At 46.4% G+C, this 18,788-nt stretch overlaps 1 protein-coding gene across 1 annotated transcript in view; it reads left to right on the plus strand.

The window, feature by feature from the left end:
* Positions 1 to 18,043: 18,043 nt before the first annotated feature.
* Positions 18,044 to 18,788, plus strand: part of Dnah1 (dynein axonemal heavy chain 1) — a 65,964-nt gene continuing 65,219 nt past the window's right edge. Inside the window, 1 exon segment of the mRNA XM_052733658.1 lies at positions 18,044 to 18,157. The gene's annotated coding sequence lies outside the window, so the exon portion shown is untranslated.

The raw sequence follows: 18,788 nt of genomic DNA on the forward strand, positions 1-18,788 counted from the left end.
ATATTGAGGAAGGGTTTCTTCCAGGTGACTGTTTTATAATTGTAGAGCTCCTGGGAGCAGAATCAACTTCTGAGAGTGGAGGTGAGTTCGAGAGTTCAAGTGTGGAGGAAGTTATCCTGTGGGTCCCCAGACAGGTGCTGACCAACCCTGGCTTTTACAGGCTGAGCAGTCAGAGAAATGTGGTAGAGACTTTGGTTACTCTCTGCCATAGGTCACCTTCCCTTTCTGAGCTGACCCTGACACAGAAAGGGCCATCTATAAACACACTGGGAACAAGGCCAGCCTTGGTTTAGGCCACACTACCAAGTTACTACTATATTGAGTGTGTCTCCCTGTAGCTAGAGTTTTCCTGCCTGGCCCACAGTCAGGACAAATCTCTGACACCCGCCAGTCCCACAGCCACTCAAACCCAACCAAGTAAACACAGAGACTTATATTGGTTACAAACTGTATGGCCGTGGCAGGCTTCTTGCTAACTGTTCTTACAGCTTAAATTAATCCATTTCCATTAATCTATACCTTGCCACATGGCTCATGGCTTACCGGCATCTTCACATGCTGTTTCTCATCATGGCGGCTGGCAGTGTCTCTCTCACTCAGCCTTCCACTTCCCAGCTCTATTCTCCTCCTTGTCCCGCCTATACTTCCTGCCTGGCCACGGGCCAATCAGTGATTTATTTATTGACCAATCAGCAACACATTTGACATACAGACCATCCCACAGCATCTCCCTGTCCATCTTCTCAGTATCTGGAAGGATCCTGGGGCCAGCTAGGCATTACTCAACTCTGGGTACTTAGCATAGTGTCTGACTGGTTTGGTAAATGCTACCATATGGTAGATTAATGCGGCTTCTTCTATTACCATTTGTATAGGTAGATACTAGTTTCATATCACCTTTTCCCAGGCTAAACTGTCCTTAGTGTCCCCTCCTTTACTCTCCCAGATATCTAAACATCCCAGCTGGAATGTTTGTTTGTTTGTTTTGTTTTGCATTTTCCTGAAACAAAGTTTCTCTGTGGAACAGTCCTGGCTGTCCTGGATGGAACTCACTTTGTAGACCAGGCTGGCCTGGAACTCACAGAGATCCTTCTGCCATTGTCTGCCAAGTGCTGGGATTAAAGGCTTGTGCCACCACCACCCAGCTACATTCCGGGTCTTGAGAGCATTCTGTCAGCCATTCCAGGGACCAGTCTTGGGGTGGACAAATTGAGAACTGACTCTCTTCATCCAGCCTGCCCTGTAACTGTTGTGGATGATGAAAGGGTTGACAGAGCTGGCATGTAACTCAGTGGTCCAGCAGTTGCTTAGCATGCACAATGTCTTCAGTTCAATCCTAGCTCTGGTGGCTAGAGGGGAAGAGAAGATAAGAACACGATGACATCCAGAGTGTAGCTGACAACCAAAGGGGAGGCGCCACAGAGGCTTTACGTCCTCCAGACCCCGTCATCCAACCTCCTACCTCCAACCCCCAGAGCTCCCTCCATGGACTCCATTTGTTGAACGTGGACTTTCACTAAGGCAATCACTTATTTTGGGGGTAGTGGGGGAAAGAATCGACACTTATTAATAAAGCACAGAGTCTGTTGTGCCTTGCTGGTAAACACTGAAATTGTGGGCTACTTCAACTATCCTCAAAAACCTGTCAATGTGCTGGTTCTCAGGGAGGCTGTTTTGTGCATAACCACCATGGAGACCAGCAAAATATATTACATGTTGCAGTCCCAAGGTGAGGAAAAGTCTCTTCTTGTGGAGAGACAGTAAGGAGTAGGGCCCTGGATTAGGGGTTCACTCTTTAGAGCAGGAACTGCACCCCTTCCTGGGCCATTACTAAATGTTTGGCCAGGTTTGGGTGCCAGCTATCATACCAGAACTAAGTCCATTCGGTTTCCTCTGTTCTCTCATCAAATTGATTGTAAATGGGCTACAGTTCCCCAAGCTGCCTCTCTCTCTGACCCAGACAGCACACAAGCACTCCTATGTTGAGTATTCCTGGTGATCAGTGATGGCAACAGAATCAAGAGCATTCTGTCTCCAATTCTTGCAGACACCCAAACCCACCTAGGAGTCTCCTGGTGTGTCCTTATTGGCCCTAGTTTAGTGTGCTATACCTGACCTTGGCTCCTTGTCCTGCCTGCAGCTCAATAAAAGCACTTTGTGCCCCGAGACAGAAATGGTAATAGAAGAAGCCACATTAATCTACCCATCTGGTAGCATTTACCAAACCAGTCAGACACTATGCCAGAAGCATGTGTCCTCTGGTTGGCTGTGAACTCATAGAGGTTCACCTGCATTTGCCTGGTGACTATTCAGGTTAAAAGCATACAGCACAAGGCCTAGCCAAAATACATTAATATATATATATATATATATATGTGTGTGTGTGTGTGTGTGTGTGTATGTATATAGATACATATATGTGTGTGTATAACACATGTTACATACAATATATATTTGTTATATATATATATATATATATATATATATATATATATATAAAAAATGTTAGTTTTGGAGTCAGTATTTCTAATTGTAGCAGCTCTGTCTGTCCTGGAATTCCCTCTATAACCCAGGCTAATCCAAGTACTAGGGAGGGAAAAGCAGGAGGATCTCTGGGAATTCGGGGACATCCTGGGCTACAGAGCTAGTTCAGGACAGCCAATGCTCCTGACAAGACAGAGAAGTCTTGTCTCCAAATAACAAAACAAAACATACACACACACAAATAAAAAAAGGGAAGAGCCTGCAGCCAGTACAAAAGTCAACCCACTGTCTAAGCAGTCATTTAGGAAGCCAAGCCACACCTCTACAAAAACTGCCCCTGAATTCCAAGATTGATAAAGAAATATGTGAGAGACAAGCTCCCACATTTATTTACCCCAGGGACTCTTGAGGAGTGAGGAATAAGAGATTTAGATAGGAATAGAGGGGAAAGAAACAGATAGAGCGGCAGGATAGCCTCCGGTGGGCCTGGATCCTTATCCACCGGCCCACAACTTTATTCAAAAGGGTGTTTTATAACAATGCCAAGCGGAGGGCAAAGGACCTACCCCTTGCTAGATACAGCCAAGTGTAGACCTTCCAAGCACCTGGTACTCAGGCCCGTGGTCCAGTCATCCTCTTACGCAGTAATGCTGGGTAAAGCCACTAGGAAACCTAGGTGGGCTCCTCTCTTCTTAATATTAAAAAAAAAAAAAAAGCTCCCCATTAAGAGCTCACAACAATCTCCATAGCTGTCACACCTCCCAGTGAAGGAGTAGAAGATGATATAGATGGAATGTCCTTTTGGGAACTGGTCTAAAATGACTACAGCTTAGCTGCACCAAGCCCTTTAAATTTTAAAAAAAAAAAAAAAAAAAACCTCTTGATGCAACCATATCAAATAAATTAATAAACTCCTGATGCAACTGCATTAAACTTAAAGACTCCCTTAGCTTCATCATCAACATAATACTAACAGGTAAGTTGTTTGCCTGTTTTTAGTTCTCAGGAGGTAAGATTAAGTTTTCTAACATTGCTTTGAAAAGAAACTGCATTCTGAGCTGAAAAAAAAAAAAAAAAAAAAAAAAACAGTGTTTCTGGGCAGTACTCCCATTTTTAGCTGCAAAATTACATTTCCCTTGGTGCCTTTCTCTATATCACCATGCTTCTCCGTTAGGTACTACGTTTCCCAGACTGCCTTTCGGGTACAACAACAAACTTCCAGTTTCTGTTTACAGGGTCTATGTGGTTTGTGTTCATACTGAAATCAAACTTCTGTTTTTTATCAAGGGAGGTTTTGTCTTCCCTAAGCTTCAATTAGGACAGGTGTACTTCCCTAATCAGACCTTTCACCTGACCTTGTCCCTGAGTGGGTTGTGTCCAAGCACATGCAGACAGTGCCTTATTGCTGGAGGCAAGAACCCTTCAGGGCTTCACTCCTTCTCACGGTGAGTGAGGGAAGCCGAAAGCACTTGAAACAAAGCTTCTTCAGAAAGGTCCTTTCTCTGATGGAAAAGAGAGCTTTTCTCCCTGATAGTGCTTTGTCTTGCCCCCGCTTGTCTCCTTCCCAGGCACAGAGTTCCTGACTCTGCAGGAGCTGCAGACTAGCTGGGCTTTACTGCTTCCTCTTCCTGCACTTTCCCATGTCTATGACTAGGTTCTAGCCGCAGAGGGATTTCTGGCTGCTTTTGTTTTTAAACTGGGCTGTTGAGACAGAGCTTAGCAAAGAGGATTTGTCTAGTTCCAAGAGGTCCTTTTGTTTTTCCTTGGAGCGAACCACAGGTGACTTCCTGCACTCTTCCTTTACTCCTGTGGTTTCTTACATGTTGCTTTATTTTGTAAACTCTTATTTCAGGATTTTAAGTTGGTCATCCTCATCTGACATGGTTGGCCGGCAAACGTTTCGTTCATCTTTCTCTTAAAAGGTCCCATCTATTTCATATGTATGGATGGAAACGTGGGAATGATGTGGCCATGGGATACTTGTTTTTGACTGGTTTTGAATGCCTGACTTTCCGTGTTCCATGTGTTCTGATAACAGCTCAGCTATGCTCACAACTAGCTGCTTAGCCTCAGATTTTGTCTTTGGGCTTTTCTGGCCTTAAATCTGATGTAATGACAGAAAAAGAAAATGCTGTTCTACCATATTATAAAGAAAAACAGCTAAGAATTTAGGTATGGTTAAAAAAAATATGTAACAAAAGTTAACTTAGAACTGGTAACTACAAATTAAAACAACTATGTGAGAAGCCACCATTAAGAACAACCGCGTGGGCAGCCACCATTTGGAATATATGTTAAGTGCTGTCCTGTAATAAAAACAAGGTTTATCAAAGATAGGATTTTAAACAGTGCTGGTTGCTGAGGTAGTAAAGCTGCACCTCCATGCACCCATGTACAGGGATGTTTCTTGCTGACAGCCAGATTTTATATCGTAAAAATATTCCCTTATTATTGATTTTAAAAACACAAAATTGTTTACAATGTTAAAACTTGGTTTTGCCTTATGATTATGTCTTAGGATATTCCTTCTAATCTTCTTGTTTTTACTAACATTGGTAAGCTATAACTAATTGGGTAAACTGTGTGTCCAAATTTAGCTTCTATATAGCTTACATATGCTCTCAAAGTTAAGCCTAAACAATGTTTGTCTAATTCAGATATACCTAACAGACAATTATACCCTGATCCTCACACGCTTCACAGATCTGAGAATAGGGCATTTTAATAAAAAAAAAAGCTTCTCATGATAGAGACATGCCAGCACCTGCCAACATCTTGTATCTCCTTCGAGAAAGATGGATGGCCCCAGAAGAACTTCAGCCCAGAAGTTTGCTTTAAATGTAGCAGAGCCAGCCACAGAGTGGATAACTGCTTTGCATCTTAATTGCTACCAAGATCCTGTCTAGACTGTAAACCAAGCAGAACACTGGGGACCTGATTGCCCCGCTTTGCCAAGACAAGGTAGGTCACTCTCCCCAAATTCCTACCCCACAGGAAAGTCTGTCGAATCTTCTGGACTTGGCAGCTGGAGACTGGTACTGCCTTTGGGACTTCTGTCCCCCAACGACCACGGAGAGACCAGGGATAGTTTCCTAGGTAGCTGGAAAGCTATCTCGCTCCTGCTTCTTTAGTTATCCTTCTCAGATCTGATGGTGTTTGATGACTAGGGTACTGATGGCCTGACCAGTTTAACAGCTGTCCCCCGAGACTACAAACATTCTTCAGGAGTCCTTAAATGTCTGTGGATTTTCCTGGTCCCAGCTTTTAGGACTGCATAGAGGCTTTTTGCTGTGACACCAAGATATAAATCTGTTCCAGTTGTTTTACAGACACCTGCATGTCCCTAGGACAGTTCTGCTACTGTGTCAAGGAATCTGGCATGGTGGATCAGTCCCTGGACAAGCCCACCCCTCCTGCCAGTCTTGTGCCAAGGCCAACCCAAAGGGGCCCTCCAGATAGACCAGCCCCTGAATGAGTTCTGAGGATACCAACCAGGCAAGTACTGGCAGGTTGGTTTCACCCACATGCCCACTCATAAAAAGCTCCATTATCTCTTAACTCTTATTGATACCTTTACAGGATGGATGCATTTTCCACCTCCAGGGAAACAGCAGATGGGTGGCTCAGCAACCTGCCTTCTCAGACTCCTCAAGAAATAGATCCCTGAGGTCTCTAGGATGGCAGTTAACCAGATGCTTCTTCACCCATACCTCCCTCTGAGCATGAGCCCACTGACTCCCAGCTCCCCTTCCCCATGTCATCCCTTGCCAACAGGAAGTAGCCAGACTTGAACCAGCATCCGTATATACCCAAAATGGTTGGTCCAGCCCATAGACTTACCTTGTGGTTTCTTCTCTTCCTCTGGGACCACCCGGGAAGGTTTTGCTCAGATTAAGCCTGTTTTTTTTTTTGTTGTTTGCTTGTTTTTGTTTTTGTTTTTTGTTTTTTTGAGACAGGGTTTCTCTGTGTAGCTTTGTAGTTTGTCCTGGAACTCACTCTGTAAACCAGGCTGGCCTTGAACTCACAGAAATCCGCCTGTCTCTGCCTCCTGAGTGCTGAGATTAAAGGTGTGTGCCACCACCACCCAGCAAGTCTGGTCTTATTAGTTCGGCTTGATCTGATTTATTGCATAGGCAGAGAAACCTAATATCAGGGTATGGAAACCTTTCAACAAGAAACATTTAGAGCAGCATATGGTAACACATGCCTGTAAGCCAGCAGTCTTGAGACTGAGGTAAGAGGACTAGGCCAGCATAGTCTACACAACAAAACTCCCTCGAACACCCCAGGAAGCATATATATATATGCATATATATATATATATATCATAGGGCAGTGCTTCTCCATGCAAACATGAACACAAATCACCTGGAGATCTTGTTAAGAGTTGATGGTAAGCTGAGGGAGGTGGTGGATGCCTCTCACCCCAGCGTTCAGGAGACAGAAGCAAAGGCAGGCAGATCTCTGAGTTCAAGGTCAGCTTGATCTTCAGAGCATATCCCAGGACAGCCAGGGATACACAGAGAAAAAAAAAAAAAAAAGGTTGGTTGTGGTCCAGTCTAGAGTGGTGTCATCTGTCCTCAAACTCAAGGAAGACTCCCAGGTGACACTAATGCTGGTGGTTCAGGAAATTCATTATCAAGGTCACAATGATGTGGATGCTACTACTAGAACTGGTCAGTGTCCACCTAAATAGACTGTGGTTGCATCCCCGTGTATCATGTACATCTAGACCTTCCACCTTCTCTGTGCCCCCTGTGACTGTCTGTCATCTCCTTCCTCCCTTCTTACAGTCTCAAGCCTCAGCAATGGGGTTTTCTCCACACCGACCCCTCAAAGACTTGGGTCCAGGGGTTCTTTTCCATGTCATCGTCTCCCAGAGGAGCTCTAGGTTGAGGCTTAGTCTTGGATGGTCCATCACAAGTGAACCATGAGACTTAGACAAATCATCTTTCAGTTGGGTAGTGACACATTTGTATATTTTACATCAATTGGGAAATATTTACTTATACTCACACATGCCATGTCCTTACCTGTCAAATCTCCCAAGTTTCGTGATCTCAAAAGGTATGTTCATGAACCTACCAAAAAGGCAAGAAGTGCTTTTAAGGGTAAGTACTTTTTCCCCATGGCTGGAGAGATGGCTCAGTGGTTAAGAGCACTTGTTCCTGCCTAGGACCCTGGAGGGATTCCCAGCATCCACATAGTGGCTCACAACACCTTTAACTCTAGTTTCAATGTCCTCTTCTAACCTCCGAGGACATCAGCCACACACCAAACTACATTTGAGCAAAATACTCACAAACATAAAATAAATAAATCAAAACATAATTTTTATTTTTTTTTTCATTTTTTTTTTATTTTGCAATACAATTCAGTTCTACATATCAGCCATGGATTCCCTTGTTCTCCCCCCCTCCCGTCCCCCTCACCTTCCCCCCCAGGGCCCCCCCCCCCCATTCCCATCTCCTCCAGGGCAAAAGCCTTCCCCACAGACTGAGATCAACCTGGTAGACTCAGTCCAGGTAGATCCAGTCCCCCCTCCTCCCAGGCCGAGCCAAGCAATCCTGCATAGGCCCCAGGTTTCAAACAGCCAACTGATGCAATGAGCACAGGACCCGGTCCCCACTGCCTGGATGCCTCCCAAACAGATCAAGCCAATCAACTGTCTCACCCATTCAGAGGGCCTGATCCAGTGGGGACCCCTCAGCCATTGGTTCATAGTTCATGTGTTTCCATTCATTTGGCTATTTGTCCCTGTGCTTTATCCAACCTTGGTCTCAACAATTCTCGCTCATATAAACCCTCCTCTTTCTCGCTAATTGGACTCCCAGAGATCCACCCAGGGCCTAGTCATGGATCTCTGCATCCAGATCCCTCAGTAGTTGGATGGGGTTTCTAGCACAACAATTAGGGTGTTTGGCCATCCCATCACCAGAGTAGGTCAGATCGGGCTGTCTCTCGACCATTGCCAGCAGTCTGTTATGTGGGTATCTTTGTGGATTTCTGTGGGCCTCTCTAGCACTTTGCTTCTTCCTATTCTCATGTGGTCTTCATTTACCATGGTCTCCTATTCCTTGTTCTCCCTCTCTGTTGTTGATCCAGCTGGGATCTCCCGCTCCCCCCAAGCTCTCTTTCCCTCGACCCTCGCCTTTCACTACCCCCACTCATGTCCAGGCTGTTCATGTAGATCTCATTCCATTTCTCTGTCATTGGGCAATCCCCGTGTCTTTCTTGGGGTCCTGTTTTCCAGGTAGCCTCCCTGGTGATGTGAGTAGCAGTCCAGTCATCCTTGTTCCACATCTAGTATCCTCCTATGAGTGAGTACATACCATGTTTGTCTTTCTGAGTCTGGGTTACCTCACTCAGGATGATTTTTTCTAGATCCATCCATTTGTCTGCAAACCTCATAATGTCATTGTTTTTCTCTGCTGAGTAGTATTCCACTGTGTATATGTACCACATTTTGTTTATCCATTCTTCAGTTGAAGGGCATCTAGGTTGTTTCCATGTTCTGGCTATTACAAACAATGCTGATATGAACATAGCTGAACAAGTGCTCTTATGGTGTGGTTGAGCATTCCTTGGGTATATGCTCAAGAGTGGTATAGCTGGATCTTGGGGGAGATGGATTCCCAATTTTCTAAGAAAGCACCATATTGATTTCCAAAGTGGTTGTACAAGCTTGCATTCCCACCAGCAGTGGAGGAGAGTTCCCCTAGCTCCACATCCTCTCCAGCAAAACATAATTTTTAAAAGGAATACTTCTTCACAAAAGGCCATAGATGTTGATAGCAGCTTTATTTTTAAATTTATCTTGTAATTAATAAATATACACATCCATGGTGTATAAGATGCTGCCTTAAAAAATATTTTTGAAGGGATAAATCAGGCCAACAAATGCATGCAGTTTTATTCTTACTGACTAAAAACTAGAAATAATTCAAATGTCCACAAATAAGTGCACAGATAAACGAGTCATGATATATCTACACAATGAACTATGGCTCACTTTCATTACTGACACACACTATAACATAGATGAATCTCAAAAATATCATTCTGAGCAAAGAAAGCAAGGACAAAGGAATACATTCTCTGACTCTGTATCTCTAACATTCAAGGAAATATAAAACTAATATGTAATGACAGAAAGTATGTCAGTGCGTGCCTAGAACTGTGGGGTGGAATGGTTGATTGGGAAGGATCACTGAGTTCTCAAAGTGTTACTGTTTCATGAGTATTTAAAATTTTCAATTGCATTTTATTACTTAGAAATTTCATCCTAGTAAAGTTGGTTTTTTAAACATAAAAATAGCCATAGGAAGAACTTCTTAAATGTGACTTATTAGTCATATCATTACTACTTTTTTAAAAGCTCCCAGCTAAGCAATGATAATTTATTACTTCATTCAATAAATATTGTTGGTCAAATGCTTGCTGGGTGTTAAAGCAAGGTGACCCAAACTGCTGACCCGCACCAGCCCACAGGTGGCAGCACCTTTGAGTGATTGTTGAGAAAGCTGTCAGTCAGGGCTGGGAGGGCCTCAGGAACAGCAGCTGAATCAGCATTGTGAGTCCATGCTGATGGGTGTGTGGACGAGAACAATCACTTTGAAAATGGTTTAACAGCCGGGCGGTGGTGGCGCACGCCTTTAATCCCAGCACTCGGGAGGCAGAGCCAGGCGGATCTCTGTGAGTTCGAGGCCAGCCTGGGCTACCAAGTGAGTCCCAGGAAAGGCGCAAAGCTACACAGAGAAACCCCATCTCGAAAAAACCAAAAAAAAAAAAAAAAAAAAAAGAAAGAAAATGATTTAACAGCTGCTTATAAAGTTAAAAGAAGCATAGCTTCTGGTTCAGCAGCTCCATTTCCAGGCCCATAGGCAAGAGAAATGACTGTGCATGTCCACTGTAAGACATAAATAGTTATGGTTTCATCAACTTTATTCTTGAAACTGGAAATGACTAAGTGGTCTTCAAGATCACAATGGGTAGAGCCTGGAGAGATGGCTCATCAGTTAGAACACTAACTACTGTCTATAACTGCAGGGTCAAGGGGGACTCAGCATCTTCCTCTGGCTTCTTCAGGTACCAGACACTAAAGTGGTGCACAGACATACATGCGGGCAAAACACCCATACACATAAAAATCAAATAAAATCTAAGAAAAGTTTTTAAAAGAGTAGAATGGGTAGATGAGTGGAGCTATATAATAAGAAAGTTTTGGGTTTTGTTTGGTTTTGTTTGTTTTGTGTTTGTGTTTTTGAGACAGGGTTTCTCTGTGTAGCCTTGGCTGCCCTGGAACTCATTTATAGTAGACCAGGCTGACCTGGAACTCATAGAGGTCCACCTGCCTCTGCCTCCCAAGTACTGGTATTAAAGGCATGTGCCACTACCACCGAGCTACAAGAAGTTTTAAAGGAACATTAGAATGAAAAAGAGAAAAACATAGACAGATCTCAAAGACATGAGGAGTTCAAGAATCCAGGCCAAATGCTGCCATGGGGGCTGTGCCAATCTGAGTGGCCTGCATTGCCTCCTGGGGCCATGGTGACATCCAAGCCTGACTGCTACCAAAGACCTTGTCTGGGTCCGTGGTCCTACCACAGCCAGGTTCTGTGTTGATGTCCGTGGTCCATGGTACCACCAAAGGCCACATGAATGCCCAGGGTGTGTGGGCCAAAACCTGTGGCCATGTTGGTGTCTGAGGGCCATATTGCCACTGGGGCCATTCAGGTCTGGGTGGCCTGTGCTGCCACATGTGGCCATGGTATCATCGAGGCCAGGGCTGCTGCTCTGGTCCATGTCTGAGTCATGTTCCTGATGCATCTGAGGTCTATGATGATGTCCAAGGCCCGTGTGATTATTGTGGGGGAGGGCATGTAATAACAACCATGCATGTTGAAATGCTATGGCTGTGCTTAGCCGTCCTGCTCCTCATTGGCCCTGGGATAGCTGGCCTTGCCCCTCACTGGACATTGCTGTAGTGGGTAGCCATTCCAACCTTGATCTGGAAGTTCTAACCCCCATTGAGGCTTTGGTAACTGTCACGCCTACAAGGCAGGGCCAAGAGAGGACCTTGAAGACCTGAGATCCGGATGCACCGTCTCTCTTGATTCCTGGACCCTGGACGCTGGTAGGTAGGCCGAGCAGATTTCTCCAGAGAACACCGCCGGACTGCTCTGCATCTTTCCCAGACTCAGCAACCTACCTATCCCTTCATTTGTAAGTTACACCACTGAATAAATCTCCCTTTTAACTACGTGGAGTGGCCTTAATAATTTCACCAATATCTGGCACCCAACATGGGGCACGGACCCATGACCCTGAGATTAAGAGTCTCATGCTCTACCGACCTTAATAATTTCACCAATACATTGCGGCCAGAGATGGGCCTACCCCCATGGGAGACAGCCCCACCACCACCCTGCACTAGCACTGGGAAGAGATGGCCCCTCACCCCCACCCCTCACCAGTCAGACCTACTTCCTGGCCTTGGGTTGGTCATTCCTAACATCTATCCCATCTATGACCTGCTGGAGTGTGAGAAGGGAATGGTCCTGTGTGGAGTCCCAAATTACTCAGGGTCAGAGAATCTGAGCTTGCTTTACCCAGCAGGGTGGCATAAGGGGATGATTTGATTATGGACATGTTTACCAGGTGTTTGGAAGGGTCTACACTTGGCTGTGCAGTGTGCTTTGATCTTGCAAGGGGAGGTCTTTTGTCCCACCCCTTGGCATGTTATAAAAAGCCCTTTTGAATAAATGGAAAAGGCTATTGCTTATTGATCCAGGCCCTCCTGAAGCTATCCTGTGTTTCTGGCTTTCTTCTCATCAGCTGGGTCTCTCTATCTAATATTTCTTATACCTCTCTCATAAGAACCCTTCTAAAGGTGGGAGCTGGCCTCCCACAGTCCTGCAGAATGATAACCCTATGATCTCCATGACTCAGGGCAGCAGCAGGATATCCAAGAGGAGTTCCATCTTACCACGAGGACACTTACTCAACTATGTTCGTAGTAGCTTTATTTGTAATAGCCAGAAACTGGAAACAACCTAGACGTCCCTCAACCTAATTATGAATAAAGAAAATGTTGTTCATTTACACAAAGGAGTATTACTTAGCTGTTAAAAATGGCATCATAAAATTTGCAGGCAAATGAATGGAACTAGAAAATATCATCCTGAGTGAGGTAATCTAGATTCAGAAGGACAAACATGGTATGTCCTCACTCATAAGTGGATACTAGATATAAAAACAAAGGATAACCAGACTAAAACCCACAGCTCCAGAGAAGCTAGCTAACAAGGGGGACCCTAAGAGGGATTCATAGATCACCCTGGAAAGAGGAAATATGAGATCTCTATGAGTAAACTGGGGGTGAGGGGGGGCAATGGAGGGTTGGGGATGGGAAATGAGAACATACAGGAACAGGATGGTCAAGCTGGAACAGGGATGGAGTGGGAGAGCAATGAAAGAGATATCATGACAGAGGAAGACATCATGGGGATAGGGAGAAATCTGGTGCTAGGGAAGTTCCCAGGAATCCACAAGGATGACCCCAGCTTAGACTACTAGCAATAGTGGAGAGGGTACCTGAGCTGGCTTACCCAGGTAATCAGATTGGCAAACATCCTAATTGTCATCATAGAGCCTCCATCCAGTAACTGATGGAAGCAGATACAGAGATCCACAGTCAAGCACCAGGCCGAGCTCCAGGAGTCCAGTTGAAGAGAGAGAAGAGGGATTCTATGAACAAAGGACATCAAGATCATGATGGGGAAACCTGCAGAGACAACCAAACCAAACTAGTGGGAACTCATGAACTTTAGACCAACAGCTGTGGAGCCTCCATGGGACTGGACTAGGCCCTCTGAATAAGTGAGACAGTTGTGTAGCTTGATCTGCTTAAGGGGCCCCCTGGCAGTAGGATCAGGATCCATCCTTGGTGCATGAGCTGGCTTTTGGGAGCCCAATGCCAATGGTGGGACACCTTACACAACCCTGGTGCAGGGAGAGGGGCTAGGACCTGACTCTACTGAATGTACCAGGTTCTGCTGACTCCTCATGGGAGGCCTTACCTTGTTGGAGGAGGGAATGGGGGGTGGGTTGCGGGGGAAGGCTGAAGGGGTGGGAGGAGGGAATAGAGGGGGGTCTGTGATTGGTATGTAAAATTAATAAAAAATTCCTTAATAAAAAAAACTATATATACATATGGTTTTTATGACTGTCTATACCTTCTCTTTTCTCTCCCAAGTCAAAGTATATTTTTAAACACACTGTCACCTGTTTAGAGTTTTTTTCCATCTGAATCTGTCTTTAATGCAGATCTATAATCTTTTCTGTCTGCATGAGCAAAACCCCAAACCTGAGCTCACACTGGTGGCTCAAGGCCACACAGTCAGTGACTGAGAGATGCCTCTCTGTACAGTGGCTCCTGTGAGAGACTGCAGGAACCATGCAGCTTATCTCATGGCACACTGGCAGCTCAAGCCCACAGGCAGAGGTCAGGAGATGAGTCCCTGTACCATGGCCAGCACGAGAGACTCAAGGCTAAGAACCCACTCTTGGCTCCATTTCTGTGTGTCTAGAACCCTTTCCCAAGTTCTCTCGGATTGTATGTGGATGTAGGTGCCCAACCATTGGGTGCCATTTGTGGTTGGATGTTTCTTTCCTACCCACCAGCTCCCAGATAAACACACTGAGGCTTATATTAATTATAAATGTTCAGCCAATAGCTCAGGCTTGTTGCTAGCTAACTCTGTGACAGTGGAAGGAACATTCCTAGATGCCACGCCCCCCCCCCAGCACAAGGTTTTCACTGCTTTTTCTGTCAAAGTGACAATGTGAGTCAAAGGGAAATTAATTTGTCTAAACTTTTATCAAACAAATGGATGTACTGCTCCAAAACAGGAGAATGCTGGGCAGAACTGCTGAGGCCAGTTAGCTGACTGGGGATAGGGGCCCAGAAAGTGAGAAGAGGAGGAATCCATAGACTTCGCCCACCTCTCCCTCTCCTCCCCGCTCTCCTGCTGCCTATAATTCTGTTTCTTTTGGCAGCAACTCAAAGTTCTGGGGCCTTGAAAGCCAGAGGAAGGCCTGGTGGCCTGAGACGCATTCTGCTAGCAGAAAGGAGGCAGGGAGTTCAAGCCACTCAATGTGGGTAGCTGTCTCCTTGTGTTTTTGCTGGCCAGTCACATGAGAGGCCCTTTCTGCTACTCATTCACATGAGGCTTTCATTTATGAAGCGCCATTCCTGCCTCAACCTTTGTGGTAAAGAATAGCAGTGGAGAGCCTGAGCCTGCCATTCCCCGAGACCCCAAAAGCCAAAGGCCTGAGAGGGGCAAGACATCCTAAACAGCCTGTCTGCCTCAAGCCCTCAGCATCCAAGACATCAGAATCCTGCTCAGCAAAGGGGCACTGAGGGAGACATATGCGGAATCCCAGTCCCCAGTTTTAATAAGAGCAAGGCTTGCTGCTCTGCCAGTCATACTGGGCCAAAGACTACCTTCCCAGCACAGTGGGCAGAAGTCCCCATGAGGCATCGCCTAGCCCAGTCAATATGGCTGCCTTCTGCACAGGGCAGGAAGATCAGAGTCTGAACCAGTGCTCAACAACTGCACAGGATGGGAGTATTTGAGGATGGGATCTGGAGTCAGGAGAGAAGGGATTGACTCACAGAGCTCCTGATACAGACTTAGACATTTGTGTAATGAGCACATGGCCCTGCTTCTCACTACCACCACCCCTAACCAGGAAGAGAGGAAGTCACACTCAGAGGCCACCCCTGAAGAACGGCGAAGTAGAGGTGGAGGGGCTTCGATGAGCAACATGCTCTGCTCCCCACCCTTCAGGCCCATCTTCCGTCTAGAGGAATGTTCCACAACCATGCAGGTGAGGCAGTGAAGGCCTCTGTGAGGTGATCTTCTTGAGAACGGGCCCTTTTATCTGACAGCTATGACTTCTGTGATATCCCAAACCCACTGAGATGCTCGGCCACTTTCTAGAATTGGTATTCCTCTCTTATCTTGGAAGTCCTACCATGGCAACTCAGAGGGGTACTGCGCTTATTGGTACGATTGTTTCCATGGCTGGGACATGCCAGCCCAAAACAGGGAAGCCTGTCCACAGACACAGTGGGGTACACAGCCTAATCTCAGACCCATGGAGAAGCCAGATTCCAAAGAACCATGGCCATCTTTTCGGTCTCTAATTCCCTACACACTTGTGCTGTTCTCCGAAGCAGACACCGAGTGATTATAGGAATGCCAACAAGTAAAGCAAATGAAGCCATGGTTTGGACTCAGAGAAGGTTGCATCCGCACCCAGGTCTGATGGGTGATGGGAGCTGGCCAGGAGGAGGTGCTGGAAAGAGATGCTCTGAAGGGGAAGCACTAGCCTGTGCAAAGGCAGACTTCTGTCCCCAAGAAAAGCTTCTCTCGGCCTTAGGCTTCCTCCTAGCCTCGTTTCTCTGGCCCATTCGTTAACATCATACAGCCCAGACTGGGATCCATTTAATTAGTGTCCAGTGCAGGCCTGGCAACAAGCCAGAATTACTAATGCAATGAATAAAATCCATGTGATAAACACCAGATCCTGCTACATCCTTCAACATTAGCATGTCTCAGTGGACTCAGTTTCCCTGTCTGTGAACTGGGGATCATTATGGAATGGCTCTGGGCAAGAGTTCCCAAATTGAGATGGGGAACTTTTTTCTTTTCTCTTGGTTTGTAATCCACCCCTCCCCTTTAAAGGGTAAAGGCCAGAAGGACTGGTACAGTGGAAAGCAGCAACCTTCCGGTTTCACAGTTGATGGCATTTAGTCACTTTTGCATTATCTCTTCCTTCTCTTGGTGTCTATACTTGTCTGCATATCGTTTTTACAGAATCACTTGAAAGGAAATCTCAGCAGAACACTTGGTATCACTTTTGAAATCGAGGCCACATTAAGACAAGGACACGGGGCTGGAGAGATGGCTCAGAGCTTGAGTCTTTGCTACTATGACAGAGGACTGGAGGAGTTCAGTTTCCAGCCCCAACACGGTGGCTCATAACTAGCTGTAATTCCCAGTCCAATGGTTCTAGCACCCTCTTCTGGCCTCTGCAGGCAATAGGCACCCATGTGGTACACATACATGTAGGCTAAATACGCATACACATAAAATAAAAATAACAAATATTTTTAAATGCCATTAAAAATAAAATAAAAACAAGGACAGTGCCCTATATACCACAATAACTACTATCACATTAAATATAACAAATTACCAGGTGTGAAGGCACATTTTGCCTTTAACTCCAGCAATGGGGAGGCAGAGGCCTACAGATTTCTGTGAGCTCCAAGTCAGCCATAGCCACATAATGAGACTCACCCTCCAAAAGGGGGTGGGGGGAAGAGAAAAGAAAAGAAAGAAAGCTGTGAGTATGGTCATGCATGCCTTTAATCCCAGCACTTGGGAGGCAGAGGCAGGTGGATCCAGCCTGGTCTAGGTAGTGAGTTCCAAGCCAGCCAGAGCTACAAAGTGAGACCCTGTCTGAAACAAACAAAAACTTAAAGTTATTCAATACTCAGAGCAATCTGAATCCATACCCAGTTTGAAGCAGATGCGGACATTAAATAGTGACACCTACTATCAGGGAGGGTGATACAAGCGCAGCCACTAGCCAGCCACAGGAGGCAGATGCAATAGCGAGCTGGGACTGAGGACCGGGTCAGGGGAGGGAGAGTGGCCAGTGAGCTGAGACTCCAGAGAACCAGAACCAGTGCTGTGTACACACAGTGCCCTGTGACCATCTGCCTGCAGCTATGGCTTGAACACCAAATTCCGATTCATAACCTCCTCACATCCTTTTGTTGATGGCGTTTTGTTGTTGTTGTTGTTTGAGATGGAGTCTCTTGTATCCACAGCTGGGAATGACCTTGCCTCTTGCCTCTACCTCCCACTGCTGGAATAACAGATGTGCACCACCAGTCTGCACTGCAGACAGGCCAACCCTCTACCAACTGAGTAAATCTCCAGCCCAATAGCCTTGTTTGTGGCAAGGTTTCGGGTAGCCTAGGCTGACATCAAACTTGGTATGTATTAAAGGATCACCTTGCCGGGTGGTGGTGGCGCACGCCTTTAATCCCAGCACTGGGGAGGCAGGGGCAGGTGCATCTCTGTGAGTTCGAGGCCAGTCTGGGCTACAGAGCGAGATCCAGGAAAGGCACAAAGCTACACAGAGAAACCCTGTCTCGAAAAACAAAAAACAAAAAACAAAAACAAAATAAAGGATGACCTTGCCTCCCCATCTGCTATGTGCTGGAACCACAGGTCTGAGACCCCTCTCCCGCCCTTTCACACCTATTTCCCTACCCATTATTCAAAGTTTTCACGCTGCATTTTGGTTGTTTTGTCTCTTACTGTTAGAGGGCCCTAAGGGGGGAAATGGGTAACGGAGTCTGAATCTGAGAACTACACGCCCTCCCCCTCCGGAATGGTGTAGTGTAACTGATCTCCGCTCTGACTAGCCTTGAGAAACCAGACCTCTAGAGCAATGAGCGGTCCCGGGGAAGTTGGTACCCGGAAGCTCTCGCCCCGCGGTGCCACACGGCCCCGCCCCCTCGCAACGGGCCCAGCGTCCCTCCCTAGAGACAGGAAGGGTCCGACGACTTTGCTGTTTAGGGAAGCCGGTAGGTCCGTGAGGCGGCGGGATGATTGGGTCGGGGGAAATTCAGAGGCGCACAAGTGAGTGGACACCGAGGAGGCACCCTTGCCTGCTTAAGATCACCATCGCCTCCCACGAGTGTGGGTCACCTACGGAGCCTTTGCGGGGCCGGGGCTTGGGGAGCAGGGTATAGGGGAAGGCACCTTAAGCAGCCTTGCTGTTAAGTCCTGTACTTAGCACACCGTTTGGGGTGCGGATCCTACCCCTCTGCAGGGAGTGTGACTCGAGGCCCTCCTCCCTATAGCAGGCTCCTGCAAGGATCTCTGCAAGGGAGGAAGGAGCCTCACCAGACACCGTTCTCTCTCCTCATCAGACCACAGGGTTGTTACAGAGATCGACTCTGTAGCTTCCTTTACAAACCCCATTCAATTTTTTCGTTGGTTCCCACTATAATTCAGCAAGTGCATTCTGGGGACCTACTGCGTGCCAAGCCAGTGACCGTCCCATGGTAGGCACCCAGTTTCCAGAGATCAATGTTTCTTAAACAATCCCTGTTCGTGGCAGGGGAGAGCAAAGTACCATATGATTTCTGGCTATGGCCGATGGTGCAGGAAGCCGTGGGCGCAGAGCTGGTTCTCCTCAGCTGAATACATCAG

The sequence above is a fragment of the Peromyscus californicus genome, unplaced genomic scaffold (genome assembly GCF_007827085.1).
Source record: "Peromyscus californicus insignis strain IS unplaced genomic scaffold, ASM782708v3 Scaffold_12__1_contigs__length_115047231, whole genome shotgun sequence".
In the NCBI taxonomy this organism is placed as follows: domain Eukaryota; kingdom Metazoa; phylum Chordata; class Mammalia; order Rodentia; family Cricetidae; genus Peromyscus; species Peromyscus californicus.